Source organism: Natator depressus, chromosome 14 (genome assembly GCF_965152275.1).
Source record: "Natator depressus isolate rNatDep1 chromosome 14, rNatDep2.hap1, whole genome shotgun sequence".
NCBI lineage: Eukaryota > Metazoa > Chordata > Testudines > Cheloniidae > Natator > Natator depressus.
In genome coordinates this window covers 12890278-12903132 of record NC_134247.1, presented here as the reverse complement: position 1 = coordinate 12903132, position 12855 = coordinate 12890278, and the positions used below count along the sequence as shown (strand labels likewise).

The window sequence follows — 12855 nt, the reverse complement described above, 5'->3', positions numbered from 1 at the left end:
TTTTAACTTTTCCTACGTCTGGCAGTAGCTCTTGAACAAACTGCTGCCAGGAGACCTTTATAGGACAGTGGAAACCAGTACAAGGAAATAATTATAGCATTTCCACCTACAGTACGTCTGCTTAAGGGCAGGTATAAATAGATCTTTAAGTGTTTGTTCACTCAGAAGAGAGTTCAGTCTAACAGCATTCTCGATTGCCAGCAATGGGTTTGATGGTTGGATTCTTTTTTCTTAAAAGTGAAGGCGAAGATCTACTAAATATCACCTTCTTTTCTTCCATGCTACAAGTAGTGTTTAAAGTCTCCCACAATTGTACCAAAACCCAGATGTAGGGTGTGTCAAAATAAGGCAGGGAAATTTTTTAAAGCCATTACACTTGTTTGGGTAAGGAGGGATAATTAGATCAGAAACGCAGTTCAGTTTCAGAACTGGGGAATGAATGCAAATAAAATGAGTTATTATTTCATTCACTGAGAACACACAGGATGGACAAAAAGCTTTTCAAGTAAAATATGCAAACTGCACAAAGTTCCCTTGTGGAAGGTCCAGCCAAGCTTTGAGATACTGCTCACTACAGTTCCTGAAAATGCTGCTCTTCATCCACAGACAGCCAAGCAGGAATTGCTGGAGAACAAATGCAATGTAGAAACCACTGAGATGAGACTGAAGCAGAACTGGATAGGGGATCTGTCTTTAAGACATACAGCTATATGCTTGCTTTCAGCTTCAGAGCTGGAGAAGCCCAGAAATATCACATCTGGCCCAAAGCATGGAAATGAAGGGTCCATTTGTTACCACATCCACTTCTTTGAAGGAGAGAGAGCAGAGGAGTAACAGCCCAGCTGCCAGTATCACTATCATAGCAAACAATGACTCCCTTGAATCTCCTTAGTACAGTAGCACTCCCACAGCACCATCTACTGTTCCTGCAGCATCAACAGATGACAGACACAGAACGTCTGTGAAGTGCTGCATTGTTTATTGGCAACATTCAGATTTTCGTTCAAGAAACATTTTAAATAATATTTCCCCTAGACACTCTTTTGAGGTCCAAGTAATGAAACAAACTTTATTTTATTTAGTGTATTGGTATAATTTTTTAAAGCACATGTTATAATGGCATTATTAGCCTTCTAGGCCCATTTACAGTACTCTGCCTTCAGTCTGGCAGGTAAACACTCACCTTGGCATACTATAGTCATACTAGGCACAATAAGCACATTAAGCACGTACCCTGTCATAGGCCATTGTTCAAGCTACAGGTACTATATTTTATCAAACAATAGCTAATAAACAAAAGCTATTTTAAGTGTTTTATGAGGGCCACAGAGCAGGTGTCCACTGAATGCCAAGTGCTAGTTTTGTTCTGTCATGTCCACTGTACTGACAGTGAGAGTCCTGAGTTCTAGTCACTCATAAAGGCCCAGTGCAAAAAGAAAAAAAGAGCGGGGCAAAAAAAATCTAATGCGGGAATAAAAACAACAGATGGATCATTAAAAACAAAAGGTACACATATTTCAACAGAGAGATGCAAAATTTAAGTATACCAAGGAGGCTCGTTGCAATAATACTGCGCCAATAGCAGGATTAGTCACTCCGGGCTCCTGACACCTTACTCAAGCCAACCCCTTTGAATGTAGACAAGATTTAGACTTTTAACAGTAGGGATTATAGGCGGTATTAGTTACCTGAGTTTCAGGCTTGAATTAAACCACCCTTTGGCATCCCCAGATATGAGATGCAGGGCCTTGACCCTCCATTGCCTTGTACCAGTTAAACAGGGCTAGTTTAAGGCATAGCCATGGTAGACAGTATCTAAGGCTGCAGGAGTCATGTGGTTACATCAGAATCTCAGCTTTCACTTTAAAGCTTCACAGCGTGCACAGAGCGTAACCAATACAGTGATACCTGACTGAGTCTGCAGATAGCCTGAAACGATAGTTCAGAGGTATGAGCTTCCCCATGCATCTCAATGGGGTGTTAACACCCAGATCTACTGCTCTGGGGCACCCCACCCAAACCACCCCAGGAGAGAACTCTGTGCATGGCCAAAAGAGAAGAATGCAACAGGCCTGGCGCACCCATTGAAACAAATACCCTCCAAAATGCTGCAGCAAGAGGTGCAAGAGAGCCTCTTGTTGCCACCTCTGCCTCCCCAGGGGATGAGAGGGGACCCCTGCTGCCACCTCTGCTATGCCTCAGGGGAAGTCAGCCTGCGCTGTCACTTCTGGGCATAGAAAGGACCCCATACTGTTGCCCAGGCCGCTCTGGGAGAGGAGGAGCGCTCATGATTTTAGAACGCTTGGGGTTAGCAAAACTGAGCCTACTAAAGTGACTCAGCCCTGAAAAAGGAGGGACCAATTCTAAGACTGGTTCTGTGCCCAGTAAGTTCCTGTTCTCTCTTGATCTGCTTGATCCTAAATTCACAGACACAGGCTATCCTCAGAGATTGTCCTATCAAAATCAGTTTACTCTGCATGAAAACACCAGCCCAGATACTGGTTTCCAAATAAACACAGCAACCTACAGGTTAGTTCATCTTTGATAAGGACAGAGACTTCTGAGAAATGCTGCTGGGAGCAAGATAATATTTTTAAGACGGAGAACTCTGGTATTTTTAAATACCTAGAAGCACTAATATTTTTAAATCTACGAGATGCTGCCAACATTTGCAAGTTGTTGCAACCAGAATCCATTTTCCCAAATGGAGGTAAAAGGCTGATATTTTTCACATACGCTTAAGATACTGACAATTTTCTCATTTCTGATATGACAGGGGGTTCCCCCCAACTCCCAAGGCAGAAATGACTGACAGTTACTAAATGTTGCCATGGAGGGAGATGAGAATTTCACAAAAAGAGGCATCATGTTTTTACACATCCATGGCTAGAGGAAAGCAATAATTGTCCTAATACCCAGGCAATAATTCGGAGAAACGGCTGTCAATTTTATTTCAGGGAGCCACCACTGGCAAAATTGCCAGGCATGTCTTTCTGAACTGAACTGCCTGCTGGGGTTGGTTAAGACAAAATCTACCAGCACTGCCTGTCTGTCACGTTTTCTGTGCAGGGAGACTCCTCAGCCAATCTTGTCTATGATAGGCGTAGCTGACAATTTGGGGGCTAGATCCTCATCGGTTGCAAATTGGTATAGTTTCATTGCAGTCTAGACCAGGTGAACATCTGGCCCTTAGTTTTTAGCTCAGAAAGTGGCATTCAGCACCAATGCTGATTTTTTTTATCCCCAGGCACCCATCATGGACAATGGAGTCCTAAGCAGATGCCAATTTGGCGTTTCACTCTTTCTCAATAAAAAATTGCTCGCTGTTAACAGTTTTACTGGGTCAATGAGCTGACCATGGAGCTACAATGAGCTGCACTCTGTGGCAATAACTGGAAGGCGGGGAAGGGGCAAAGAGTTTCCTAAGTCACCCCTGTGCTCCATGTATTTTGGGACAGCTAGAGATTCTGCTTGGCCAGTGCTTAATTTGTCCCAGGATTTGCCAGGGCTGAGCCCTGGCACCTCTAGGCTTGGCAGTTCATAGCCCTGGCACCTCTGGGCTTGCCGCATCAGTTATGAAAGTAAAAAAAATTGCTTGAGCCCTGGTACCTCTTTCATCATAAATTAAGCACTGTGCTCAGCCCTGGAGCAACCTGAGGCTGCTCTAATTTATGCTCTGCTTCAGAGAAGCAGCCAAGGATAACCATAGTGCAATGAGCTCCTTCCCATCCAGTCTCCTGGACCACCCTTAATATGTCCCCTATACCAACGTATAGCCCTTCTGCCAGCTCTATGCCAGTTAGGAAGGTGCTTGCCCAAGAGATATTCTCAGTATCTTGTTTCTGACTCCTTTATGTTTCCAGAGAGCAGTGTAAAGTTGCACAATAGAGAATGAGACTCATGGAGCTGAGTCAGGAGAGCTGGGTGCTATACTCAGCTCTGCCACTGAACCCTGTGTGACTTTGGGTAAGTCACTTAACTTCTCCCTGCTTCAGTTTCGCCATCTGCAAATGGGGATCATAATACTTGTCTATCTCCCAGGGGCATTGTGAGAATTAACCCATTTATGTTTGTTAAGGTCCTCGAGGTCCTCGAGGACTTTGAGGTCCTCGAGCAGAAAATGCCAGGTAAGTGCACACTATGGTTACTATTCCATGTTTTTCTTTTCTATGTTGGCTCCTTGCTCCCAAGCCACTGCCAGTTTGCCTCTCTCTCACCTTGTGCAAGATGGGATGTCTTCGTTTATTATGTAGTACCTCTGATTGCTACACAAACTGTATATGTTCAGTATACTTTGTCCACTATTTGGCTGGAGCTTGTAGCTGGTACAGATATTTCGTTGGCTAGCACAAATCTATAGTTTAAACTTCATTCCTATTCTCCTCCCACTCTCCTCTCCTAGCTGCCTTCTCTCACTCTCTGTATCTCATGTTCTTCCAGTGGTGCTGTAACAATTTTTTTTCTTGGGGTGCTGAAGGTGGAAACCATGTATTTGGGTTACTACTTCAAGCCAGGGTGTACAGCAGCACCCCCAGCACTCCTAGTTCCAGCACCCAAGTGTTCTTCCATGCTATTGCCAAGTATCCTCTTTCCAAATCCCTCTTTAAACCCCACCCGTTTTGCAAAGCCTTTCTGTATTGATCGCCAGTCTTTGTCCCCTTGTTATCTTGCTTCTCCATTGAAGTCACAGGCAAAGAACTCATCAACTTCAATGGGTAGAGGATTAGACCCTTATATTTTATTAAGTTCAAGGATCATGGTTTGCATGTGGTTCTAAACTACCATGCGCGTGTACTGCTCTGAATGCATTAGAATGGCAAGATTGCCCACTCCAGCAGTAAAACCTAGAGAGGAGGAAGGAAGGAGGCGTCAAAGAGAAAAACCCATGAGAATCCCCTAGCAGAGCTTCTCCTTGATCCCTCCAATGGATTTGGGAGGGCTTCCCAGCTGAGGAATGAATCATAGGCTCAACAAACCTGCAGATCCTGTCATTTGGCCAGGAAGCAGGAGCAATCTGCATGGAGGTTCTGAGCTCCAGCATCCACCCCCTGAGAGCATGGCCCAGTGGCATTGCACTAGCAGGGATTTCTGGCTGCTGCTGCTGCTCAGGGACCCTTCTTATACCAGGGTTCTCCAGCATGGAGGAGACTCTATGGAACAAGTAACACAGCTCCAGGGGCTGAAAGAGGGGCTCATTTGTATCAGAGACAGCAGGATTTTTACCCAGTGCTGTGTCCAAGATCTGAAGGTACTTTGCACATGGCAGACTTGCCTCCCCATTTTCAAATGGTTTCAGATTCCACTGCTCTTGTGTGTGTTCAGACTTTTAATTTGAATAGAAAACTGACAAAGTAAACAGACCCTGCTGTCGTATGGTGTTCCAGTCAGGAGCAATGCTCCAAGGAGCAAGGAACACACATGCTATAAAGCTATTTCCTTCCACATGGAAGGATACATTGTATGGACTGTATATACACTTACATTTAAAGAAAGAAAAGGAGCTGATAAGAGATTCATATAGCTACTGTAATAGCGGAGCCCAGTGGGAAGAGCACTGGACTGGGACGCAGGAAGCCAACTGGGTGATATTCCTGGGTCTAGCACTGACCTATAATGCAATATTGGGCAAGTCTCTTCACCTCTGCGTGCCACTGTAAGTTCTTCAGGACAGGGACCGTCTCTTATTATGGGTCTGTACAGCACCTAGCACATTCTTCGCTGGGGCCTCTAAACACCACTGTAATGCAAATAATAATTTTTAACCAATAATGGCAGCTCGGGGCAGTTTTTACATTGAAAACTATGTGAACTATGAATCTGTCCCTGCCCCAAAGGCTTCACAGTCTAATAAATAATATATTTTACTCCAGCCCTCCTAAAAAGCACTCTAATTGGGTTTTATTCACACTAGTCAGCACTTACACAACTAACCCCACAGAAGTCAGTGGAACTACTTGTGTGAGTAATGGTTCACCAGACCAAGCAAGGGTTGTACAGTCTAGCCCTGAATAATCACAGAGCTTAGGCTTGGCGATGGTGTAGTGTGGCAAGAGACCCCTCTGAAAGTTTGCTTCAGCTTTTTTTTGGAGAGTGGGGTATGGGTGACTTTTAGCATGTGGGGCTCGGCTGAGTTGAATGTATCCACCAAAATATTGTGTATATATAATGTAAATCAATGTACACAGTTTCCCAGCTCTAAGCTGGCAGTTGATTTTTCTTTATCAAGATTTGTATTTATTGATTCTCACTCCATTCCCCCATCCCCTGTCTTCAGTACCATTTTTCTTTGCAAGTGAAAAATACACCCTGAGTCACAGCAAGTTATTTCCACTTGTCAAGACAAAGGTTAATTAAATCTCAGCAACTACATCTAAAATCTAGCTCTGTGTCTATCTAGGGGTTTATATGACATGTTGAACTGCACTACCTAAGCCTAAATAAGGCTGCAATTCAAAAATGACAAAGGCCAGGAAATTCACAATTAAGGTAGCTAACATTCTGCCCTTCACCGCACCCCTACACTCCTGTAGGAGGAAATAAAAGACACCCACACAATTTGTACAAGTGAGAGCCAAGATTTATTCCAACACACCAAACAGGTTCTGCAGGATTGCAGTATTTAAATAGCTTCCCCCCAACCCCCGCCAAATGTTTTCTAGCTCTGGGTAAATTGCTACTTGGATATTTGTTTTTGCTGAAGGGGTACAGGACACATAGGGGATTTAGATGCATCATATGCATACATCTTTGTATATCTACCTCCAGAGAGATTAGTATTATGGGTACACAGAGAACTTTACATATTTTCTGCAAAAGGTTTCTGCCTAGAATGTGAAATGAAGGGACAGGGACTGTCGGGCATAGCACTGTAAAGCTTTTTGCCGTGTAAAGATTTGGAAATCAATAAGTGTGGTGTAAAGTAACTTGACTAAGAGCCCAAATTGGCTCCAGTTGGCACCAAGGACAAAATCCCCATTGAAGTCAACAGGAGCAGTAACCAGACTCTACAACTATGTACTTGTAATCACTGGTGATGCACAGATTGTGTGTGAATTTGCTTACTTTTTTATTTATTTTTAAGAGAAGTTGAGCCAATATGTGCAATGAGTATTAGGAACCGCTGTTTGGGGTGACTCATGAGATTGGCATGTGGAGTTTTTCATTAATACTGGCTTGAATGCATGCCAAGGAGGACTTCCCAAATTCACAGTCAGTTATTGCTTGTCATGGAGATTAAAAATCCTATAGCACTTTATTCCACTCCAAGGGACTGCCCCAAAAATATATATTGGGGGAGGGGAAGAACGAGAGAGAGAGATGGCCCCTAACTTTATAATGGGCCAAATAAAAACACTGGGGTATTTGGAATCCAGATCTTAAGTTTACAATGTGGGCCCACGTTTTTGTATTTACAGGTGAGCTGCAAAAGAAAAAAAAAAGGCTAGTACTTTTAAAAAAACCTTCTTTTTGATAGACAAAAAAAGCTTGAAAGTGTTTAAATTTTTTTTTCAATTTGCTTTTTCCCTTTAGAGACTTATGTCCAGTCTAGCAGGAAAGACTGGTGACTGGAGGTCTTCTGAAATGATTATGTCAACAGCCAAGTGAGTGAAAGTAGAGCAGATGAAAGGAGAAGAGATTTGTAATCACTGTTTAAAACTTGTTGATTTTTGTTTGATTAAGTTAGCACACATTTAACTTCAAATTTTAATGGACCATTTGGAGAAAGGAAGTCTTTGTTAAAGAATCAATTCTGTTCTCTCAATTAAAATGTGAGCGCTAACAATATACATCCTCTGGGAACCTCAACAAGTCTCTGAACAAAAGCAGAATTGGCAGACCAAAGCTGGCATTCCTGAGCTTTCCAAGATCAAAAATTAACAGAAAAAAACGCATTTTAAAAAAAGTTTAGGTCTTATTTATCCATCAAAAAGAAGCAAAAAAAAAAAAAAAAAAAAGGCACCAGCCCATTAAAAAAATCATTAGCAATTAAAAAAAAATGTACATGTATTTTTCTATCAGCTTTTTTTTTTAACTTTGCCCACTAGATGGCTGTAATTGTTACTGTCATGGTTTTTTTTTTCCCCCAGGTTCTTGTCTTTAAGATGTTGTAGTCCTCATTTTGTTATTTTTAATTCTGTCCTGTTAACCTCTGGTTTGTTATTTGAAGTGAGAGGTTGATGACTTTGCAATGTAACTGTAACACAGCAAAATGGTTCAGTGTCTCACATCTGTATCATGTCTGGGAAACAAAAACCTCTATTTACAAGCCTGCAGTGGCAACTTATTTTCCTTTATTGTAAGAAACGGTTTTGATTTCTGACAGTAGCAAAAAATGATCAAAGACTAAATGATTCCTGGCCAAGGCTTTTCAGACGGTAAATCATTTCATGCATGTAGTTCGCAATGATTCTCAGATATCGCAAACATTTTGCAAATCTTGTGGATGAAAGATCAGAAGATGGAACTAAGTATGAGGTTGGGTACAATGGCTACCTGTATCATAGACATTGCTGATGCATGAATGTGGATGTAGTGAGGAGGCATGGCCTCCCTCAGAGAGTGACAAGGAGGGACTGCAACACATTCCCTAATGGGCCAAACCAGAAGAGTCACATCTGCCCCGCCCAAAAAGGAAGGACGGGACAGGAAGGGGAAGTACAAAAGGTGGGCCCTGCAGCTCAGTTGGGTGGGAGCTGCCACAGGAGACAGATGCATCCTGCCTGCTGCTGGAGCCTGCAGAGGAACTCCTGGGGCTGCCTCCTGAGGATTGGTCAGAACTCCCAGGACTGCTGGCTGACGAAGGCGCTGAGGAGCTGCCGGGGCTGGATCACCCTGGGCTCCCAGAAGTTTGAGACACCGAGGAGCTGTTGGGGCTGCTGCCTGGCCAGCGTTCCCCAAGACAACGGACACAGGTACACCTGAGGGGGAGAGTAAGAAGCAGCCCATGGAAACCAGGCAACCATGTGGCTGGGAAATGGCCAGATACAAGGTCAGTGTGTTGTGGATGGATTCCCTGCTGACCCAGTGGCAGGCCACTCCACCATTGTTAGGGCCTTGGGCTGGGACATGGTGGAGTTGGGCGGGCCCGCGTCCCCCCTGCACTCCACCCTGGGGATGGCAGTACTCCCCCCTCCTTAGGCCTGGAGGCCTGTGCTCTTTGGACCCCTGTGCCTGAGCCCCTAGACTTTATTGGTGTGCTGCCCTGACTGGGCCTGAGGCTTATAGACTGCTTAGTCACTCTGCCGTGCTGGCAGGTCAGGCCTACTAACTGTTGGCTGCTGTACTGTTCTGCCCGGCTGGCGGGCCAGAACACTAGGTGTAGCTAATTCCCCCCTTCAAGCTCACCTTTGCAGGTATGTGACAGCGAGGAGGTTGTCAAGGAGGGATGACCACTCAGCCTACAGTGGAAAAGAGCCAGGACTCAGCTATAACGAATATAAATGCAATAATTTATTTATGGACCTGAACACAGATAGGACCCCACAGCTCTTTTGATTCTCCAGCTCCCAAACTAACTACACACAATCTATGCTGCTTGGTGTCATCAACACACAGGGTCTCTCTAAGACCTACTATAGACTCAACAACGGTGAAATGAAATGACTGCACTGCAGGTGAGAAAACTACAAAGCGAGGCAAGCTGGAAGTCCTCTTGTAAATTTATTTTCATAACCAAATAGATGGGGTGACTGTTGCAGGTGATGGACATGGAGTGGGGCCTACACGAAAAGAGATATATATTTCAGGGGACAGTGTTAGACAGACACATAAGCTAGCATTCAGGACTATGAGAATCTCTAGTTGCCTATTACAGTTATAGACATATGAAAAAGATTAAGAGATGAGACCTCCACTTCTCATGTTGTTTTCCTGTCGCCATCTACCCTTTTTTAATATATAACCATTCTCATGCCTGTTCTGGTGCTTTACCATTTGGGGTTTTATGAAGCAGCACTTCCCAATAAAAGCATAAAGAAAAAGGAACTGGCCCTGAGCAATGTTGCCAATCTCTGGTGTGTTTTCTCATCTGGCTTTAGGCCCCGATTCAGCAAAGCACTTAAACACATGCTTAACTTTAAGTATATGCATTGAATCCCATTGGCTTCAACTACACTTAAGCATGAGATTAAGTGCTTTGCTGAATTGGGGCCCTAGGTTGGTGAACCAAACTGTTTATATTGGTATAAAGCAGTGGTGGGCAACCTGCAGCTTGCAGGCTGCATGCAGCCCATCAGGGTATTCCGTTGGCGAGCCACAAGACATTTTGTTTACATTGACCATCCGCAGGCACGGCCTCCCACAGCTCCCAGTGGCCGCGGTTTGCCGTTCCCAGCCAATGGGAGCTGCGGGAAGTGGCAGGCCACAGGGACGTGCTGGCCACTGTTTCCTGAAGCTCCCATTGGCCGGGAATGGCGAACCGCGGCACTGGGGGCTGCGGGGGACCGTGCCTGCAGATGGTCAATGTAAACAAAATGTCTCATGGCCCACCAGTGGATTACCCTGATGGGCCGGGTGCAGCCCGCGGGCCACAGATTGCCCACCACTGGTATAAAGGCATTCACACCAGGTAATTGTCCTGCTTTAACAGTATTAAGTTTCTAACCCAAGATAGTTAAAGCAGTGTGTGCACAGACAAGTTCTTAGAAGGAAGAGTGGCACCTATTAACCTAGTCATCAGGACTTTCTACACCACCCTGGGGCAACCAACTAAATACTGACCACACCTGACTACCTAGCTTATGAGATCACAATTCAAGGTGTTTCCTTTAGCCTCCACCCATGACTCAGTTGTTTTGTTTTTGTGGGAGAGTGCGTTCCTAGGTCTGAGTGTATCGCCCTTCATGGTGTGCATGCACTTTATCTGTCTAGGTATTTAAACCGCACTTCTCATGCTGATAAATATGAACACCTTCCAAAATGACATAAAATCTAACATAACATAAAATCTAACATATAATCCCTCTGGTTTCTTGGAAGAAAAGTTTCCCTAAGTAAAGTGACTCTTCCCTGTGATCTTGATTATTTATAAGTCCTTCTTTTAATGTATAGAGAAACATTTACACTTCAGCTGCTATGAGGAGGTTTGGCAGTCTGGTCTATTATCTAATACGATTCTCTCTCTTACTTTTCCCTTGAAAATATTTACGATGATCACCTTTTTGGGCCAATAGGTATGTTTTGACAGAATTCAGACACACACCTGCTGCTGGTCCTCCTTTGTGTGTCCATTTCTGCAGTACACCTTGTTGAACAGGTTTTATTAAAACAATCTCTATGCAGACATCATGCAAATAGACCAGTTCTACCTCCTGCAGACAGGGACTGATCCCACTGAAGTCAATGGAAGCCTTTCCTATAATTCTCTAACAGGAGTTTCAAATTTTCTCACAAACTTAGGGTTCTGAAGTTGTTTGCAATTTTATTTTCACCATACAGTTTGAAGTAGCTACAATAATAATGCAAAAACCATACTCTACAGGGGCTGCAAAAAATGAGCGTGGTCCATCTCATGACAAGTACAAAGCTATGGAGGCCAACATTTTCAAACGTGGCCTCTGATTTTGAATGCCTAACTTGAGACAATTTGGGTCTAATTTTCAGAGATGCCAAGCGCTTGTAGCTCCCATTAACTTCTGATGGAGTTGTGGATGCTCCTCACTTTCTGATAATCATACTCAAGGTGTCTCAAGTTGAGTGCCCAAGAACTGAGGCACCCAAAATTACTAAATATTTTTTAATAATATGGACTTGGTTTGCACAGGAAACAGAACATTCTTGGGGCTGGTCCAAACTGTGGAACCACTTCTGCAGGAAGTAGAAACTACCTCAAACCTCAACACTTTCCAGTCCAAATGCAAAAGACCCTTCCCCCACCTTGTCTTCACAAATAAAAGTGCACACCACATAGAACCAGGGGTGGCAGGTTTGTATAATTTTTGGTGGTGCCCAGAATGTGTCCAAGTCCTACCCCCCTCCACACACACACCTGTCTAAGGCTCTGGGAGGAAGTTTGGTTGCGCAAGGGGTGCGGGCTCTGGGACGGTGTTTGGGTCCTGGGTGCAGGCTCTGGGCTGGGGCGGGGGGTTGGCGTGCAGGTGGGGGTTTGGGTTGCGGGAGGGGGTTTGGAGTGATGGGTGCAGGCTCTGGGCTGGGACAGAGAGTTGGGGTGCAGGGAATGGTGTTGAGCCAGGGATGAGGAGTTTTTGTTGCAGCAGGCAGATTGCCCTGGGGCGGGAGGCCAGAGAGGACTCCCCCTAGCCCTCTCCCCACCACCAGCAGCGAGCTCTGCGGGAGAGGAGGTCCCTCCCTGGCCCCCCCAGCACAATACTCACCCAAGCTCCCCCCAGGCTGCTGCTCAGGAGGTCCAGCCAGGATAAGCCACCCCCTCGGAGCCGACTCGGAGTTGCCTGCCAGGGGGTTGAGAGGAGCTGCCATGCGCCCCCTCCTTTCCCCCCTCTGCAGCCACAGCAGCCGTCTCAGCCTGCCCCTGGCATCGCTCCCTTGTAACCGGCAGCGACCGGGGATGGAACACAGCTTGGAGCTCAGGGGGCAGCCGCCCACTGCCCAGTGCAGGCAGGGACGCTCAGGGGAGGTGTGCGGGGGCAGCAGGCGGGGCCAGAGACACTAAGAAGAGGCGCGTGGGGCTGGGGAATGCTCTGGGAGAGATGCATGGGGGCAGCAGGTGGGGCCGGGGGAGAGACCCAGCCCTGAACATTGGTGAAGTCGGGCCCCCTGGGCCCTGAATTTGTGGGAGCCCAGGCACCACGGGCCCATATAACTCGCCGCCCCTGCATAGAATATCACCTTTAACAAAAAGACACACAAGCAGTATATCATCCTATGGAGAGGAATGGA

General features: G+C 45.4%; 1 long non-coding RNA gene across 1 annotated transcript; it reads right to left on the bottom strand.

Annotated features, from left to right (window-relative positions):
- Positions 1 to 7942: 7942 nt before the first annotated feature.
- LOC141997980 (uncharacterized) lies at positions 7943 to 12460 on the bottom strand. Its single transcript, XR_012641794.1, has 3 exons — positions 12333 to 12460; positions 9346 to 9425; positions 7943 to 8918 (listed from the first exon to the last, which is right to left on the bottom strand). It is a non-coding gene; the product is annotated as an uncharacterized LOC141997980 (long non-coding RNA).
- Between the last annotated feature and the right edge of the window lie 395 nt (positions 12461 to 12855).